An 18,872-nucleotide genomic window follows, 5' to 3' on the forward strand; every position below is an offset into this window, starting at 1 on the left:
AAGAACTTGCGACCGGTCACTTACAAACATAATTGGCCAGAAGGGTCAGCCATGGCATAAAAATCAATCATACATGGTTCTGTTCATCTAAAATTCCCAGACCTTCAAGGAGAGTCTGTGAGTAGAAGAGCCAAGGGGTCACTTCTAGAGAGGAAGGTAGGATTTGGGGAGGAGAAGGAAACTGAAGGAAGTTTCTAGAGTCTTGGGAAATTGTTACCTCTTCATTCAGGTTGGAGTTGCACTGCTATGTTTATGTTACTTAAATAATATTTAAATGAAAATATGTACAAAATGATAGGTAGGTTATCTAAGAGAGTACGCAAGGTAATAACTAGGATAGCCAAAGTCTCTGCTAATAGGGATGTGTCTCATGGGATGGTTTCACAAATCTGTACCTGTGTCATGTTCTGTGTCTGCTTGTGTCATCTGCCTACATGATTGTCTTAAAGACTGGCTGAGACTGGAGATGGGGGGGGGGATGTGTGTGATCTGTAGTATTCATGCCCTCTACCTAGAGGAAGTTAAAGGTTAAGCCCTGTGTTTGAAAGAATAACAAGGACAAAAGTGGGGTGCAGGGTAAAGAAGGGGGATTGCTGGTCTCTCACATCTGGATTTTGAAGCCACCATCTGATCTGGCACCCTTTGGGAGCACACATGCTAATCACTGACAGCTGACACCCCCAGCCACATCTGCAACACCCTGGCTAATCACTGTCCGGAACTGTATACACCTGTCTTCCCTGCGTGCCAGCCCCTGCCACCTGCCTGCCTGCCACTTTCAGCCCTCACGCTAAATCAATAACAAAGACCTCCTCCTCGGGAGGGCTGTCTCCCTTTTCTTGCCACAGCCTCACCCCTTAAACTCACACCCACCTCTCTTCCCTTCTCCAAGCCTTATCCATCTGCTCAAAATCAGGTCTGCTTTGGCAGGTCAGGCCTTGTTGCAGACAGCATGACTCTGCCGGGTGCTAGCAGTTGCCAACACTGCAGTTTGAAAATCTCAGCATCTCAGGACAGTCCATTACAGACATTAACAATGTATATTGTCCACTGACACTGGGGGCATGCAATTCCACCTTGTTAATGATCTCTTTGAAATAGCCAAGGCTATGGAGAAAGATATGGTTCAGAGGTCCCCGGACTGTGTTGATAGGACTAGCAGAGGCTATGGAGACAGAGTTGGTTAGGAGGTCCCCTGGACTGCTTTGATTGGGCACAACTGCATTTGTGATATTTGAGCAACATTCAGGAATCACTGTCATACTAATGGGGACAGGTCCTCAGAGATCCGCTCAGCCAATTAAAATGCGCTTCGGGAGAGTTCTGAGTGTCCAGTCACTGGGCAGATCTGCTAATATTTATCCCAGCAAGGAGAAAGCTAAAGATCTGACCAGCTACTCTATGATGCTGAAAGAATGCTGCAAATGCATGCCTTGCTCTCTCTCCCAAGTCAAGGCACTGAGGTGGAAGTCACATATGCAAAACACACCTGTCACTGTAACAGAGACCAGTAACGACCTCCTGTAACAGCTGTTAACACCGACCTTGTTCTCCCACTCAAAAAAAGGAAATGAAAGAAAGGCAGGAGACAAATTAAGACCAACACACTTTAAAATGTGTCAAACCTTCCCAGACTTGGAGCTTCATTATTGATAACAAATCCCTTGTGATGCACTTCAAAACAGTGTGTTTTACATACGCTTAGAAGTGAGGCCAGGAAATATGGGAGCCTGTAGCTGGGCACACTATGAGGAACCCATCTTTGGCAGGGTAAAAGGAAGACATCCAGGTAGGAAGGTAGGTTGATAATTCAGCAATAATATAAGGCACACTGATATCAGGCTTGGTTATGCACAGGGCAAAGCTGGCTATTGCAAGAAGAATAGGGTCTACAATAACTTTAAGAACTGAACCGCTTAGGGCTCTGAGGAGTATGGCTAAGTCAGATGACAAAAGCATGCAGACCTGAGTTCAAGCCCCAGCACCCACATAGAAATCCAGGCTGACGGTTATGATGTTCATGGTCCCAATGCTGGGGAGACCCCTCCATTCTTTCTTCTGGGTCGCATGATAAATGACTTGGTTTTACTAAAGCTAAACTGCTGTGACCCATTGGTCTCTACTCCTCTGAGCCCTTCTCCCACTTCATTTCTCCCTTCTTGCATACTTAGCACCTTCTTTTATACAATCTTACCTTCCTGTATGTAGGATGCATCTCTTCTGCTTGTGAAAAATCCCCTTCTCCCCACCTTGATGCTTCAATTGACCAGAATATTCCCCTTTCCTTTCTTCTGTTTAATTTGAGGAAGAGCCACTCAGTCCATGTGAATTCTTTTCATTGTTAAAACAAAACATACATACACAAAAACACCCTACTAACTGGATTTAGATGCTTCCCCAAAACCCTATGCTCTGGACCCAATTCCTCACCCTCTTAATCCTTATCACCCAGCTGTCACTATTCAAACCACCTCTCAAGGTCACCAAAGACTTCTGAAATTCCACATTGCAGACACCCTGGCTTTCTACAGCGTCCATCTCCAAGGGCCACATTCACAAACTCTTTGCTTTTCCCAATGCCATCACCCTGATCTAGCCCTTATTTTCTGTTTACATATCTGCTGTTTGTCCTCCAGTCCAGCAGAGACAGCATTCCCCAAGGTCTGGCTTCCTCCTATATTCCCCTTTTCCTCCACATCCCCCCATACCACCACTTCTGCTTCACTAATTTGCATCACATTGTCCATTTTGCTGATGTCCAAACCCAGGTCAACTTCCAATCTCTTTCTAGAATCCAGACTCACATCCATATTGCTTAGGAGGAGCCCAACCTGTATGCCCATCTTGGATTTCTCCAAAAGCAAAAGTTTGTGGCAAGGAAGGGGTATAGGTTATGTATGAGGGGATGACCCCAGGAGGCAAGAGGAGGGAGCAGAGTGAGTAAATCGGGAGTGGGTAGTAGTGATGTGAGAGGCCCCTTCAGGATCAGCACTGTAGCTGCCTGGACGTGATGAGACATTCCAGTTGTGCTCCTAAATGTCCACCCTAAGGACTGGAGATGCGTTGAGTACCTTCTTCCTCATTACTCCACAGCTTTCCAGGCATTCTCTCCTGTATCCTAGCATCTCTTGTGGGGCAGGTGATGCCATCTCCTAGGTTTGGGAGAAGTCCCTGGGGTACACTGTAGTGGCTTGTGCTCTTGTGCTGATTATGTTACCCAAAAACCTGTTACAGTGTCCTGCAGGTGCAACTGAAGGAAGTCTGTCCCCAGTTGGTTTTTGACTGTTACTGGTGGCCAATGGTTGGACAGGGAGACAGAGGCAGGACAGGGAAGGGACCTAGGAAAGAGGAAGAGGGAATTCCACTGTGATGGGGCATAGGAGGCAGACGAAGCCAAGAAAGTGCAGGAGGGAGAGATAGCTGAAATGTAGATACAGGAGGAAAGCAGCCCTAGGAGGACTGTGCATCAGGGTCCAGGGCAGCAAAGATGAAATATAGATTTAGTGTTAACTCTGGAATATCAGAGGTGAATATATGTTAGCCATGAGGAGTTAGGGAGTGGCCCAACCATTGAGCTGGTTAGGTAAAAACAAGGCTCTATATGTTTGTCTTTCGGGAATCCAGAGCATTGGGGCAGTGGCAAGAGGTGCGCATGTACCCGCCAGGGAGTTTAGAGCGGATTAATATACCGCAAAATTACGCTGTGCAGAGAAGAACAGAGAACGCTTGTGTGAGGTGCAGATAATAGGCCGAGTGGGTTTGTGGACACTGCTTCCTTTGAGCCACACTTCAACCGGGCAGGTAAAGGCAACTGAGAGCATCCCCATCCTTGATCTAATGGAGCAGAGCCAGGAATGAAAGCTCAAAGCCCAGAGTGACCTTTCTCCCTTCATTTCCCACCATCCTGTGTCTTTATAGAACCATGGTCTGCTTATCTGGAGCCCGTAATGGAAGCCCAAAGCCCGGAGTGGCTTCACACTCTTCCTTTCCCATCTTGTGTGTCTTCACAGAACCACATTCTGCTTACCCTCAGCAGACCACTTTCTCACCACATTTACCTCAGGACAAGCTCATACCTGCCCTCTCATGGACTAGCTCAGATTATGTACCGTTGTTTTTACTGACCATCTTGCCCTCTTTCCAACAACCGTATATTCCCATGCCAGACTATTCCTCCTAACGATTAGTTTTACTTCTATTAACCTGCTAAGAAAAAATTCTTCAATGGCATCTACCATCACGAAAAGGCCGGATTGGTGCCTAACTTCAATCAGGTATCTAATACCCTCATGCTCTGATCTGATAGCAGCACAAGGGTGTGATAGCAATGACATTTCTACCTCACCTGCCGTACTGACTCTGGCCCTGGGCACCCAAGGACTTCCAGGAGCCACATACCTCCTACAGGCCTCCTGAATGTACAGCTATCTTCTCTGAATCTCTCATCCCCAACCTTCAGCTGGCCAGAGTACTCGGATATAGTATCTAGACTACGAGAGCCACAGCAGAAGGCAGCAGAAGGACCAGCAGGCGTGTACTGACCCTCCAATCCTGCCTGTTCATTCAAACAGTAGCAGATTCTCAAAAGACTGTGACTGGAACCTGTAGCCTTCTGAACAAATTCCATAAAAGAAAGCAAAGGCTCAACTCTCTTACAACTTAATCCTCTCCTGAACATTGTACGTGCCCACACTAAGAGAGAAAATGTGATTTGGATTAAACGAGAGACATGAGCAATGAGGTCCTTCCCATGTGCAGGTCTCAGCACTTGAAGAAAACTTAACACGAACACTAGGAGGGCATCCTCTCAGTGACCCCTCTCCCTTTATGTCCTCTCAGTTGAATCTTCTGCTGTTTCAACCCTTTCCACATTCTCACTTCTCTCCTCTCCTTTCTTTCTGCTTATCATTTCCAGTGGCTGCTCTGGACTGGGTTTGCAGCCATACTGATCTTGCCTGGTCTCTTAGGCCTGCCACCATATGCCACTATTTCTTCTATGGAACCCACACATATATGTCCCCTCTCCCTCCCTCTCTCCCTCCTTCCTTTTCTCTCTCCCTCCTTCCTTCTTTCTCTCTCTCCCTCCATCCCTCCTCTTCCTCCTCCTTCTTCCTCTCTCTCTCTTTCTCTCCCCCATCCTGACCTCCAAACCCCTCACCACACCCCCTTCATGTCCCTTCCTGTCCCTTTCTGGTTTTGCACTATGGTTACTTTGTATCTTTACCTCACTCCAAACCGAGGTTGACTGGGTCCTTGAAGGTAGAGGTGACCGTCACCTGTCTCTGACTCTTCTCTGGCATCAAATACAGTGTTATGCACAGTCAATGAGTGGAGAAGAAAAGGCAGAAAAATGGGACTAGGTAGAAATGCAAATCTGACCCCACACTGAGAGGCAAGCTGCACGGATGTGCAACAGCCAGGAGCCAAGGAAGGCCCGACATATGCTAACCTACTCACCCCTCCGATGGCCTCCGCCTCCTGGAAAAGGCCCTCCTTGTCACTCATTACCTCACCTGCCTTTGCTGCTGAGTGCCCACCTGGAGTCAGCCTCCTTCTGCAGGAGACAGCTGTTCCTGATGTCTGGGTGAAGGTTGGGTAGGCTTTAGCTGGGGGTGGGGGGATGTCATGAGGAAGATACCTCTCTTCATTACAGATGGCAAAGGTGAACTATACAGAAAGTCCACCTGTCTCCAAACCACTCCTAAGCTGTGTCAGCACCGTGTCCACAGAAACCAGATGGAAGAGAAAACAGCCATCAAACATTGTTTGGACCAATATGATGTCAAATGCTTGCTACCAAATGTTGTAGCTACTGTCAGATTGAATAGGATAAGCAATCTATTCTTTTCTTGATGGGTTTTAACCAAATTATCAGTGTCTCCTAGCACCACCGTAGCATCAATTGCTATCCATAGGCCCTGAGGTAGCCTCAACGACAAGCTGATCTGGTCAAACACAAGGCCGGACTTGCCCGTCAATGACATGACCGATTCTCCTGGTACTTTGGCTCGGTGCCGAGTCAGCCTGTCACTGACTAGCCACACTTAATTAAATCAGCAGTAAGAAAGAGTCCATTGCTCCTCAGTTCCCTGCCCCATGAATGGCAAAAGGCCAGAAACAGGGCCTGTGAGATTATTCATGAGCTATGGCCAATCAGGAGCACCTAGCTTTCTTTCCTGCCTCATGTTCCCACTAGGCTAGAGATAGGCTTTGATTTTTATTGCTTTCAACATGCTTTGCTTAAAACCCAACAAGGGTCAGAGCTGGTCCTGAGAAAAACGTGAGAAGGATGGAAGTTATCGTTTGCCTCTGTATCAGCACCCTCCATGTTGGAACACACATCCCAATCTCTTGGCTTTGACCTCAGCACCACAGTCTCTGTGCTTGTTTAACAAGCACACCTTCCCCTCCCTGGTCCTCTTCTTCTATCACAGCCTACTTCCTTGTTTTTTCATGCCCCATCTTCCTGTTATCCAGACAGCACATATTGAGTATCTGTGATGGTGTCCTATTCATGTTGGGATGGAGATGTATGGAATATTTTCCTATCAAAGGCATCTGCCAAAGGGTTATAGCTGTAGTATCTATGGCAATTAATTGTAATATAGCATAGAGTCATTTGAGAAGAAAGCATTGACATAAGAATTACCTATATCAGATAGATCTGTGGGTATGCCTAGGGGATGAATTGCCTCAATTATTAGTTGGTACAACAAGGCCCAGCCCACTGTGGGCAGCACCATCCCTAGGCAGGTGGTCTTGGGTTATATAAGGAAGGTTGCTAAACATGAACCAGTCAGCAAGCCAGCAAGCAGCATTCTTTCATGGTTTCTGCTTCCAGGTTCCAACTGGGAGTTACTGTCCTGACTTCCCTCAGTGATGGATTTTGACCTGGAAGTGTAAGCCGAATAAAACCCCTCCCTCCCTTCCCTGAAGTTGCTTTCAGTCAGAATGTTTTATCACAGCCACAAAATGAAATTCCAAGAGAGGTGATTGCTCCCTTTTTCTTCCTGGTTGGAACCTTGGCCCTTCCCTTGACGTTCAGTTGGGATATGATATAACATGAGACAGTCATTGAAGACATTATGAAGGATGGGTTGCTCAGCTTTCTCATCTTAATAAACTGAAATGAAGGATAGGACCATACAGAAAGACAGTTGGTCTCATCTCTCTCTCTCTCAGGAAAAGCAGAAACACAGCCCTGGCCAGGCCAGCAGGCCCAGCCACAGCATCTGCTCATGGCATCCTATTTGTCTTAGAACCCAGTGAGTCCACCATGTGATTGATGGCGTTCCACTGCATAGAGAACCGAACAAGCAATGATCTGTCATTCACCATAAAGCAATGCTATCTCATCTGCTCCCATTCCCTGGGACACAGCTCCGGCTGTTTGCTCTATGCATCAATTTTTAGTTTATCCAAAGACTAATGATACCGTGTTTAAGAGGCAAGGTGGGGCTTTGTTTTTGTGTTCTACTAGCAGAGGATTACATCGCTGATTGATCCTATGTGGTTGTCTGAGGCTAAAACATTTTGAATTGATACCTGGATTTGGAGTACAATCAACTCCCTCACAATTGCCTCTTGGTGTTGAATAGATCAAGGAGCTGCAGCTTTCTAATAGGGCCTCCAGGAGAGTCTGACAATCCTGGTCAGAAGTAAGTGGTGTGTTTGGGTGAATGGGAGGCAAACAGATCACACAAACGGCTGGCTTGAGGCTTTGAGGAGCCTGAGGACACGCTCTGGGACTGTACTATTCCAAACAGCTGAGACTGGCAGGCAGAGTAGAGACAGCAATCGTCTTCTTAAGGAGAAAAAGGGGCCTAATCTGTAATATCACCAGTTTCTTCAGTGTAAATACCTGACCTGGCTGATTTTAAACTACCACTGGGATGTCTCCGAGAACAGATCCACAAAGAGGATTATGCCATCAGCTCTCATAAAATAGCAGTCAATACATGATGGGAATATATATGTGTGTGTGTGTGTGTGTAATGGAATAATTCATGTATATATATATATGTATACATATACATATATATATGAGTTATATATATGGTTGATATGAGTGAGGATATGTATATGTATATGTACATAGTGAGTGATGAGTTGTGTTCACTTTACTTATCCTAATAAACTGGAATGGAATAAAGGGGGGACAGGAGTGTGTGTGTGTGTGTGTGTGTGTGTGTGTGTGTGTGTGTGTGTGTAACATGCTGTCTTGTTTGAAGTACATTTTTTGAAGTAGAGATTTACTCTTGCCAAAGGTTCTTCATTACTACTGTCCAAGGCACAGAACTAGAATGTGAGAGTCCTTATTGACAAGACTCCTAGGTCCCTTTTCTTTCATCCGGTCAAGCTATTATTATGAAGGAAGGGCTACAAAGGATGCTCACAGTTGAAGTCTAGACTTCAACTGTGTAGATCTGAGCCAAGATCTTCCTCCTACTTAGCTTGTTGGGGAAAGTCAAGCCTGACTCTGAACTCACTGACAAAATTCTCTGAGCTCTAAGAACTTTAAGAGAAAAGGGTCCAGGCCTTCAGAATGACTCCTGCCTGGCAGCTAAGGAGGAGCCCCAGTGGCCCCCTAGGAAAGCAATGGTACAAGAAGCCAGCTCAACAACCAATTTGGCTACAAAGCTCTCTCTTGCTCTCTCTAGGTGTATTTTTCTCCTTCTGATTGTCTTTTTCATGACATTCTGAAGTAATGCTGACAGGGGTGGGAGGTGAGCTGAGCAGGGGGCCTGGTAGTGACCTGCCCCAGAGCTCTGTCTGGCAGGCTCTGGTACAATGCAAAACACCAGGGCTATTCATATCCACAGGGGAAAGGCTGACAAGCCAACAGCATAATTACCATTTAGTCATCATATCAACTGGTCTCCAGCTCCTTCCAGAAATGGGGAGACTGGGGAGAACAGAGAGAACACAAAGAGGGAATCAGAGGTTCCTTCCCTCCTTCCCTTGTTATAACAGGTAGCAGGTCAAACCTAAGGATTCTGGGGTCGCCATCAGGATGGTGGCAGTGGACAAGGACTTCAATGCCAATCCAGGGTAGCCATGCCAGGCTGTTCCTGCAGTTTCCTTTGTTAAGTCTTAAGCTCCACAGGGGCACAGGCTACATGGACTAGACAGGCAGGGGCATCCTGCCATCTCAAGCTTGTGAGACGAGGGATGGGTGTTCTGGGCTGCTCAGGAGACTTTCTGAGATGCAGAAAAAGGAGGTGAGCCTGTCACCCTCTTTGGCATACACACTCGAGATTTCTGAGGCACCCTGCCCAGGTCCACCTTGGGAGAATGAAGGAGTTTGGCTTCTGAGAATTTAGTATCTGGACAGGGATGTGTTATGTTTTTTTTTTCTCCCCCCTGGTACCAGTTTGACTGGCAGCCTGGGCAAAGAAGAGCCCATTCTAAATGTTCCCTGGGGTCCAGAATGGAACTCATTACATCAAACCTGCCGGTAGCCAGCAGCTCTGCTTTGTGAGCTGTGAAACAAATGTTTATCCACCACTCAGTGCGGTTCAAAGCTATTTAAGGAGCTCAGGGTGTTGAGCTGCAGGCAAGAGCTGTGTGTGCAAGGCCAGCGCTGGCACCAAGCAAGGCAGGCAGATCTGGGTCCCAGAGCCTCCAGCCTGCCTGGTCCAGGACTCAGCCAAGGGCAGGGCAATGACGAGGGGACTGGCTTCTTCTTCAAAGCTACATGCTTACATTTCTTCTCCAGCTTTTCCCTCTCCTTCCTCCTATTCTTCTGTCACTTGTCTTTGCTCATGCCTTATTTTGCCTCCCTCTTTCTCTTTTGATTTTCTTCCTTCAGCCCCTTTCCTTTCCTCCTCCATTCTTCCCTTCCCTCCTTTCTGCTCTGCTCACTTCTCTCTTACTCTTTGCTTGAAGACCTGTGGCTCCATAATTATACTGCAATGATGTGTAGTAATTTCTGTTTCCTTGATGAAACCCACAATTGAATAAGAGACATCTTTGTTTACCTGCATGAAAAGCCCTAGGACGAGGTCACTGTTAAAATTAATTAAATGCGTGTGTCCCAAAAAAGTGAATGGACAAGTCAAGCCAAACTAATATATAATTCAAAGTCTAAGGCCAACACAGCACAGTGTGACCCCAGTGGTCAGCAACTAAGCTTACCCACCATAGAGCCTGTAGGCTCTTCTGAAATGATGCTTGCATCCATCATTCTCCGGCTGTTCCACTGCCTTCTGACCACAAAGTATAGTGCTTTTATTTTGGAAAGGGCTTCGAGGATCATAGGATAGCCTGAGGTTACACCCCTAGTTGTCATGATTTTCCTGAGGGGGCTCCTCAACTTAGGTATAAGTGGCTTTTGCTTTGAGACAAGTTGAGAGGTTTCAGTAAGACTACGTAGAAAGTTATGAAGCAGGAAGGGGAGGTGGTCTTCCCTGCCAAAGACTTGACATTGCTATTCTCAAGCACTGATTCCTGTTATGATGTCACAAATACTGTGATTATCTGCAGTGGCGTAACCAACTACTGAAAACAGCAGCTCTCAGTGATAATCAGAACCCATTATGCTCATACATCTGGGTACTGCCTGAGGTCAATGAAGCAGCTCTTACTGGGAATCTCCTAGCTGTGAGCAAGGCATTGCAGGACTCTGGTCCTTCTGAGTCTCTATAGGGAAGACACAAACAGCCAGGGCTTTGAGGCATCTCTTCTTTTGCGTAGAAGCATCAGGGTGGAGAGATTTTTGCAAGGCAGCTGAAGCCTCCCAGAGCAAACATCCCAGGAGAGAACAGCAGGAAGCCTTCCCTAACTAGCCATGGAAATCACAGAGCATTGGTATTGGCAGCATACTAATAATGCTCTGAGGCCATGGCAAGTCTGTAAAGAATTTTCAACAGGGGGAGACTTGGCTTCTGTGTGTGTGTGTGTCTGTGGTGTGCATGTGTGTGCGTGTGTGCGCATGAAAGCCAGTATGTGCACATGTGTATAGAGGCCAGAGGTCAATATTGGACATCTTTGCCAATCACTCTTCACTGTATCTTCTTGAGACAGGGTATCTCAGGGAACGTAGAGAGGGACAATTCAGTTAAACTGGCTGACCAGCAAACACCAGTGACACGTCTATCTCCACTTCCCAGCACTAAGGTCACCACACCTTGTTTTGCTTTAAATATGATGTGGCTAGAGCTCAGGTCCTCATGCTTAAGTGAGAAACACTTTACCAGATGAGCCATTCCAAGCTCCTGCCTTTTGATGGGAAGGATTCAAAGATGTCTTCAGCCTCCAGATAGTGTTGCTTCTAAGGTTCAGGCCATGATACAATCTTGTTGAGAACTTGTGTGGTGGGTAAGCACAGACATACCAGCTAGACTCATACCCTGGCTTCCTTGTACAAGGTGACAAGTTATTTAGTATTCCAAGTCTTGGTTTCCATATGTCTCAAATGGGAATGATATTTCTACATTATTAAACGTAAGAGTTAAACTATCAAGTATGAACTACCTAAAGCAGCTGTCATGTGACTACCATCCATAACTGTTAGCTGTTGTTAAACTTCCCATTCTGCAGGTAGGACAAACAAGAATGTCTAGCCTGTCACACAGGTAGGATTTAAACACAGTTCAAGTAGATTCAGTAGTTCAGAGCAAAATGTCTCTGTTCCTGAGGGCAACATATCTTCTCCAATACACAAGACTCCTCCTGACCTTAAAGTCCCTCTAAGAATGTGGATTTGGAGATTATGAGCTTAGGGCTTTGGGGGACAGTCCCACTCTGGACTTGTGACCCATCTTCTCCTTCACCATGTAAGTACAGCTGGGAAGGCCATGAATTGTGAAAGCCAGGCTTCTCATTGGGGCATCTTGCACACTTCTGACCCTTGGATGTTGAGAAGGAAGAAATGCAAGAGGAATGTGTTCCACAAGAGAGATGGCACTCCGTGACATTTTTGTACATGGGAAACAACATTAGAAGTGCTTTTTTTTCAAAAAAGGAAGACAAGGGAGTCATAGATCATGAGTCTTGATTGGTTGCATAGATTTCATGTGGATGTTTTCAGAGCCCAAGAGCCCAAGGGCGAAAGACCAGATGAGCCGCTGTATCCTGAACATGTGTCAGTCAGAAATCCAGTTCCACAGGGAAGAAGGGAGTGACCTTGATCTATTGCTCCATGACAAACCTGTTTAAGGTGGGATACAATTACCACAGCTTCAGCATGAAGTCAGGATGGGTGATATGGCATGCCTGGCTCTATTTCCTTCAGACCAGTGTGCCTTCTAGTCAGGCACATTCACAAATTTGGGAATGTATAGTATATGTAAATGAGGTTTCACATACACAGAGGGTCCTTGCCTGATGTCTACCCCATACAGAGTTTTAGATACACAACTGTCACTAGACAAAGCTATAAGGCACACAGATGCTCCAATTCTACACACAGAGACCCCAGAACAGAGTGCTGCTTAGATTTCCATGGCCCCTGCCAAAAGACAAACTGTCCTCTTTAGCTCCTAGAACACACAGCTTCTCTAAGAATCTGCTATCAAACAACCTCCAGCCCTGAGCAGCCTCCAGCACCAAGCTCCTGGGTACCATGCTTGTATGTAAACATCTCTTTTTAATCCCTTATAATCTCCTGTTTTTTCTGCCTGTCTTTCTTTCCCTGCATCTTAAGAGTCCTTCTTTTCTTCTTCTTCTGGCTTTCCAGCATAGGTACATGGGCCCTTCCCCAATATCCCTGAAACAGGAGCCCACCCCCACCATGGAAGGATTAAAGGATAGAAAGGAGGTAAGATGAGGGTCTCTGGAGTCTGAGCAACTATCTGATCTGAAGAATGATCTGTCTGCTTTTCATTTCAAATCCCAAAGGCACAAACTGCAAACACCCCAAATTACCCACCAGAGCTACTTAGAGAGCAACAGAGAGGCGATGTATGGCTCCAACTCCTCATTCCACAGCTCACTTCGGAAAAGGAAGGCTGGGGGTTGGGCTCTTGGATTCACATCCTTCAGGAGCTGGATCTTCTTCAGCACTGAGCTCCAACTTGGCCATAAGGGTAAGAGGAGGATCTGATCTGGATGCAAGAGTCAATCCAGGATGGCATGCATGTAGCTCAGGGTTACAGCATCCCATGTAGAGAGCCAGGGCACCTACCACTGGGCTTTTCATATCCTGCTGATTGTGTGAGCTAAACAGGATGTCTTAGCTTATGATAAAATACCATGACCAATGCAAGTTGGGGAAGAGAAGGGTTATTTCAGCTTACAGCTTGTAGTCCTTCATTCAGAGAAGTCAGGGAGGAAACTGGAAACAGGAACTAATGTAAAGGCCATGCTTACTGGCTTGCTCCTTGTCATTTTCTTAAAGCACCCAGGACCACTATTCCAGGGATGGCACTGCCTACAGTGAGCTGTACACTCCCATATCAGTCCTCGATCAAGAAAATGCACCACAGCCTTGCCTACCGATCAATCTGGCGGGAGCATTTTCTCAATTGATGTCCCTTTTCAAAAATGGCTGTGGCTTGAATCAACTTGCCATAAAACAAGCCAGTGGACAGAGCCAATACCATCACTCTGCTTTCTGGGTAAGGACATCCAGACACAGAACCTATGAGGCTCTCTTCAAAGTCCCATCACCTGACCAGTTACTGGTCACCAGGTATTCTCCATTAACATTGCACATCACTCCGCAGCTCTGCTGCCTGAGGATCCACTAGTCACAGGCTGACACAGGGAGTTGTTGTTTCCTTGAATACAGATGTACAGTCCGCTCAGATAAAAACACTCTGGACACTTTTCCCACAACTGTGCAAATTCGGATGGCACCGTTGAAATCAGCCCTGAAAATGGCTTTGTGATACATTTTCTCTTGTGGGTATTTTTATCACGTTTTAAACAAGAAACACATTTTTGTGCTTTTTTACATTTTTTGCTGTGGGGATGGAGAGAGGGTTAAGTGAGCAAAGTGCTTGCTCTGAAAGCATGGGTACCAGGGTTTGGGTCTCTTAATGACAAGGAGGTGCAGTGGCTCACCTGTCACTCCAGCACATGGGAGGCAGAACCAGGGCATCGCCCACAACAAGCTGTCTAGCAAGACTGAGTCACTGCAAGCTAAACTCCAATGAGAGACCCTGCCTTAATCTATAAATTGCAGAAGGATAGAGGAAGGCACTAATGTCAATCTTGGCCTTCACTCCCATATGCACACTGTATACACATGTGCACCCACACATGCGACTGTGTATCTGCATACCACGAGTACATGCACATGCAAAGAAATAAATACATTTTTTTTAAAGTTTCACAGAGACTACTGGCATGCATCTGTACTTCTAGCTACTCCGGAGACCAGTGTAAGAGGGTCTCAAGATGAAGGCCAACAGAAAAATGGAAAAGGCAGGGGAGGAGGGCTTGGAATGCTTGCCTAGCATGCTTAAGGCTTTAGGCACAATCCCAGGTGCCACCAAACAAACCCTTTTTGCATTTATCTGCATAGCTATGGGCACTTAGGCATACACCAAGCCAAACCTGCAAGTACTTACTTCTGAGCACTGATATGAGTGCTATGAACTAGATTAGAATGTGGGCGGGGGCTGGAAATATAGCTCAGTGACACGAGGCCGTGGTTCAAGCCCCAGCATCACACACACACACAAAAAGTGTGTGGGGCGTGTTATCGGTGGTCATGTTTTATTGAATCTAAATTTTTCATATTTTCTGAAATGAACATATCTTTTTTTTCTTTTTCAGAAAAGCGGAGATGGATTTGAGAGGGAGATATGTTTGTTGGGGGAATATCTAAGGGGACTGGCGGCAAGAAGTAGGGTTTGGATGTGATCAAGACATATTGTATACATGTATAAAATGTATAAGATGTACAGTCATAGAATTGAAGATTTTTTTAAATATAAATATGGCTTCACGTAACAAGTGTCTGCACTTGCTACAGTCTAAATGTTTACATAACCCCCAAATTCGTATGTCAAACCTATTCATTTCAATACTTAGGGCGACATAGTGTCCTTATTAAAAGGACTCTGGGGCTTGGATATGGTTCAGTGGTAAAGCATTTGCCTGGATGTATGAGGCCCTGGTTTTGATTCCCAGCACCCAAACAGGGAGGACCCAGAGATGGCTCCAAATCCAAAGATATTTAGAGCAGCTAAAGGCATCCCGTAGGCTGCGAATGGGAAGAGTGATTGAGACAGAGTCAGAGGCTGCATCCAAGGGACAAAGGATCCAGCCTCTCAGAGGCACCAGATGTAAGTTGCACACAGAGGAAGAATCTTCAGGAGGGGAGCTTGCCTCCAAAGCCCAGGGAGGCAGACAGAGCAGGGCTCATTGCTAAGGTCTGATTAAAACTATGAAACAGGCTTAAGAGTGGCCTCAATCCTAAGAGGACAGGGGTCCCTGAAGTTGCTGCTAAGCCAAGCTGGGGTTTTGTTTTGGACATAAGAATGCGTCAACCTGTGACCTTGGAGAGGAGGGCTCAGGCCTTTCTCCTCCCATCTTGCCTGTACCTCTAGAGGGAGGGACCTTGTTTTGTTCAGTAGTCATCCAGGGTGACCCTGCAAAAGGTATGGAAATCACACGACACAGTGGGGACAGTGACCAACTGTTTCTTAGCTGCAAACTGGTGTCTGTCTCTGCTCTTCATTCCTCCTCAGTAAAGTGGGGGTGGGAAGGTCTTCTTGGATTATCATGAGGATAAACTAAGCCACCCAATATAATGCCTGAAACCTCATAGGTATTCAAATAAATGTGAGCACCCCCTCACCCAACAGCAGATGCTGTCTTCCCATTCATGCCTCCAGCTACGTTTCTTCAACTTCTGGATGAAATAGAGGCCTGCGAGCAGAGTTACTGGCATGCAATGCCTTGGAAAGATATGTAGTGAAAATTTCCCCTAATTGTGACCATAATTAGGGCCAGTGGGGATGGTTCAACCAAGGCCCCCACAAATCCCATCCCTAATTGAGACAGAAGGCTTTGTGCACAAAAGAAGGGCTTTGGAGGCAGGAGGATGGATATGACCTCACAGAGTATGTTTGCACCTTTGCTCTGTTCAAAGTGACTGACCTCTCCCCTCCCAGACCCTGGTCCCACCTTAATCTGCCCACCCTAGACTGGCCCTCAGGGGGTTGGCTTTCTTATGGTCTCCTCCCCTAGCCTGGCATTGTACTATAAATAAGCCTGGGGCTCCTGAGACTGTCTCTTTAAAGTTTAAAACAATGTAGTGCAGATCTCTTCACCTGCCTAGAGCCTAAGTCCTCAGCTCTCCCCACTCCTGCTGCCTTCTTCAGTGCACATCACAGTTCCTCTCTCAGGGATGCTCTTGAGACAGGATGCAGGGCTAGCAATATAAGAACAGACAACAGGACCCCTGGGCAGGGTCTTCTCATAGCCTGCGCACCAAGAATGGTATGTAGAGAGAGTTGGGGGATACAGGCATCCTTCCACCAGCCCAAATCCACACTTATTGCCACCAGGGAGAAGGGCAGAGTTACAGCAGGTAATAGGTGAGCCTCATTGTAATGAAGACTGACTTGTTAGCCCAGAACTGGCTACAGGAGACAAGCATAGCAGGAGGGGGGTGGGAGCAACTTGGCTCCATGCTAGACTCTACCAAGTTAGATGAGCTGACTTTGTCACCTTCCCAGCCTGCCCTGGAGTTAGCCATGTGGGAAGGGCAGGAGTACATAGCATTCCTCCAAACACTACTCACCTAAGAGAACGGTGGCAGCTCTTGATGGCTAATGGGTACTTCATTCACTTAGTGAGGCATCTCCAGCCTTGCTACTGGGCAGGAAAAAAAATTATTTAGGTGACAGAGGGGACAGTGAGAGGACAAAGGAAAAAAGGAGAACAGGACAAGAGAGAGAGCATGAACATGCCATGGGAGGAGAGAGTTGGAACAGGAGGGCCGGTACAGTTGCACATACAATTCGGCAACAAGGTTTTATTAATTGTGTATTATCTGTCTGGCATTGTGCCGAGCACTGGGGACACAGGGAAGAATGCGCACCGTCCCTGGTTTAAATTGGCAAGGGAGGCTGCCGTGCAAACAGACAATTGCTAGATGGTGTTGTGATGCAGCAATGGCTTGTGCTGTGTGCCCTGGGAGCCAAGAAGAAGGAGAGAGGTAGAGAAGGAGTGGGCAGCCTTAGTCCCACGGAGAACTGAAGACAACCTGGTAGATGAACCAGAGTTCACCCAGTGGTATGACTTGAATGGGGTAACCCCCACAGGCTTAAATACTGGGGTAAGGGGCTTGGTTGCTAACGGATGGGGTTAGGGTTCTGACCTAATCAATGGTGGCATTATTGAGAAATGGTGACAAGCAGGAGGAGGGGCCTTTCTACTTGGAAGAAAACTTCACTGTGGGAGTACTGGGCTATATCTCATCGTGCCCCCCTCCAGGATGCCACTTACTCCTATCTGCAATCAAGGGAACAACTCTCATCTGCTACATGGCGTTCTACCCATAGTGCTCTGCTCAAGTTCATGGGGCCAACTATCCACAAACGGAACCCTCTGAAAAAATGAGTCAAGACGAGTCATTTCCCCTTTGAATCCTTTCTGCTAGGTGCTTGGTTACATCGATGTGGAAGTAACTAATATATCTGGTAGGAAGTTCTGGGGCAGGGGAGGCTGAAGAGAAGATATTCCAAGAAGAGGCATCCAAAATAGCAACTGTGCATGGAACATTCTAGACAGGGCAGGTGATCTCCAGAGGAAGAGAAGACACAGGAGACAACACTGCAGATGTCTGCTGTGAGCCACACACAAAGAGCACTATAGTATCCCCCCCCCAGAGGCAGGGCCTTTGCTAGGGAGCAGTGGCCGTTACTGGGCAGAGGTTTGGGGTGCATCTCTGCTGTGGAACTGAGCTTTCAGGCTGGGGAGGTGTCTCCTTGGTGGGGCATGAATAGACAAAGCCTTAAGTTCAGTACTCAGGATCCCAAAAGGAGAAAGAAGAAAAATTAGCTAAGTTGAGATATAGCATAGATGCACAGAAAGACCTGAGGACTGTCAAGAAATCCCGGGGCCTCTTCGGTGGCCCAGCTGCCATGTCCCACTCCTGACCCTTCATTCCATAGTCTAGACTGAATTGATGGAAATTGCTTGTCGTTGAAGGGTTTGCCTCAATAATAGAGCACTGATATTAGTTTTCCATGTGATAAACAAACCTCAGAAAAGTTAAGGAGCAACCTTATCACACAGCTACTGTGAATTTGAAGCCAGGTATAGCTGATGAAGCAGTCCATATTGAGTTGGATATTGCTTCCTAGAACGCTGAGAGTTAACAGAGAGACTGGGCTTGGGAGCTCGGTGGATACAGCATGTCAGAACTGAACAGGTGCCAAGGACTTAGAGCTGCATTAATCCCACCCTCTGATTTATTGGTTAGAAACAAGGGGATGGAAGAGGACATGCAGTTGTGTTAGTTTTATGTTGTGATGGTTTTTTTTAATCTCTGAGATGTCCCAAAATGTTGACTTTGTAAATTTGTTCAGTGGGAGATAGGTAAACAAGCCTTCCAAGTGTGAACAGTCTCATCCAGCCAGAACGCTTGGCAGGTTGGCTGAGGTAGGTGGAAAACATTGCAAACAGCATCAGCTCAGGGAGACATCCCAGAGCAGGGAAGGAGGTAGAGATCTCCACCATGGGAAGGCACGGGAGAGTTGAAAGAGGAGGGGCGCATGCCAGGATATTCAGCTATCCCTCAGGGTCCACCCCACAGGAAGGCAAGGGTCTGTGGAATACCAGCACACCCATTTTAAGTCTCACAGTATGCCCTGGAATGTCAGCTCCATGGGTCAGCCTTTTACACGGCAACCCTGCCAGTATCCTGCAGGGCTCAGTGGCAAAGCATTAACTGGGTCCTGCCTCCATCA

The sequence above is a fragment of the Mus caroli genome, unplaced genomic scaffold (genome assembly GCF_978045245.1).
Source record: "Mus caroli unplaced genomic scaffold, Mus_caroli_1 scaffold_11, whole genome shotgun sequence".
NCBI lineage: Eukaryota > Metazoa > Chordata > Mammalia > Rodentia > Muridae > Mus > Mus caroli.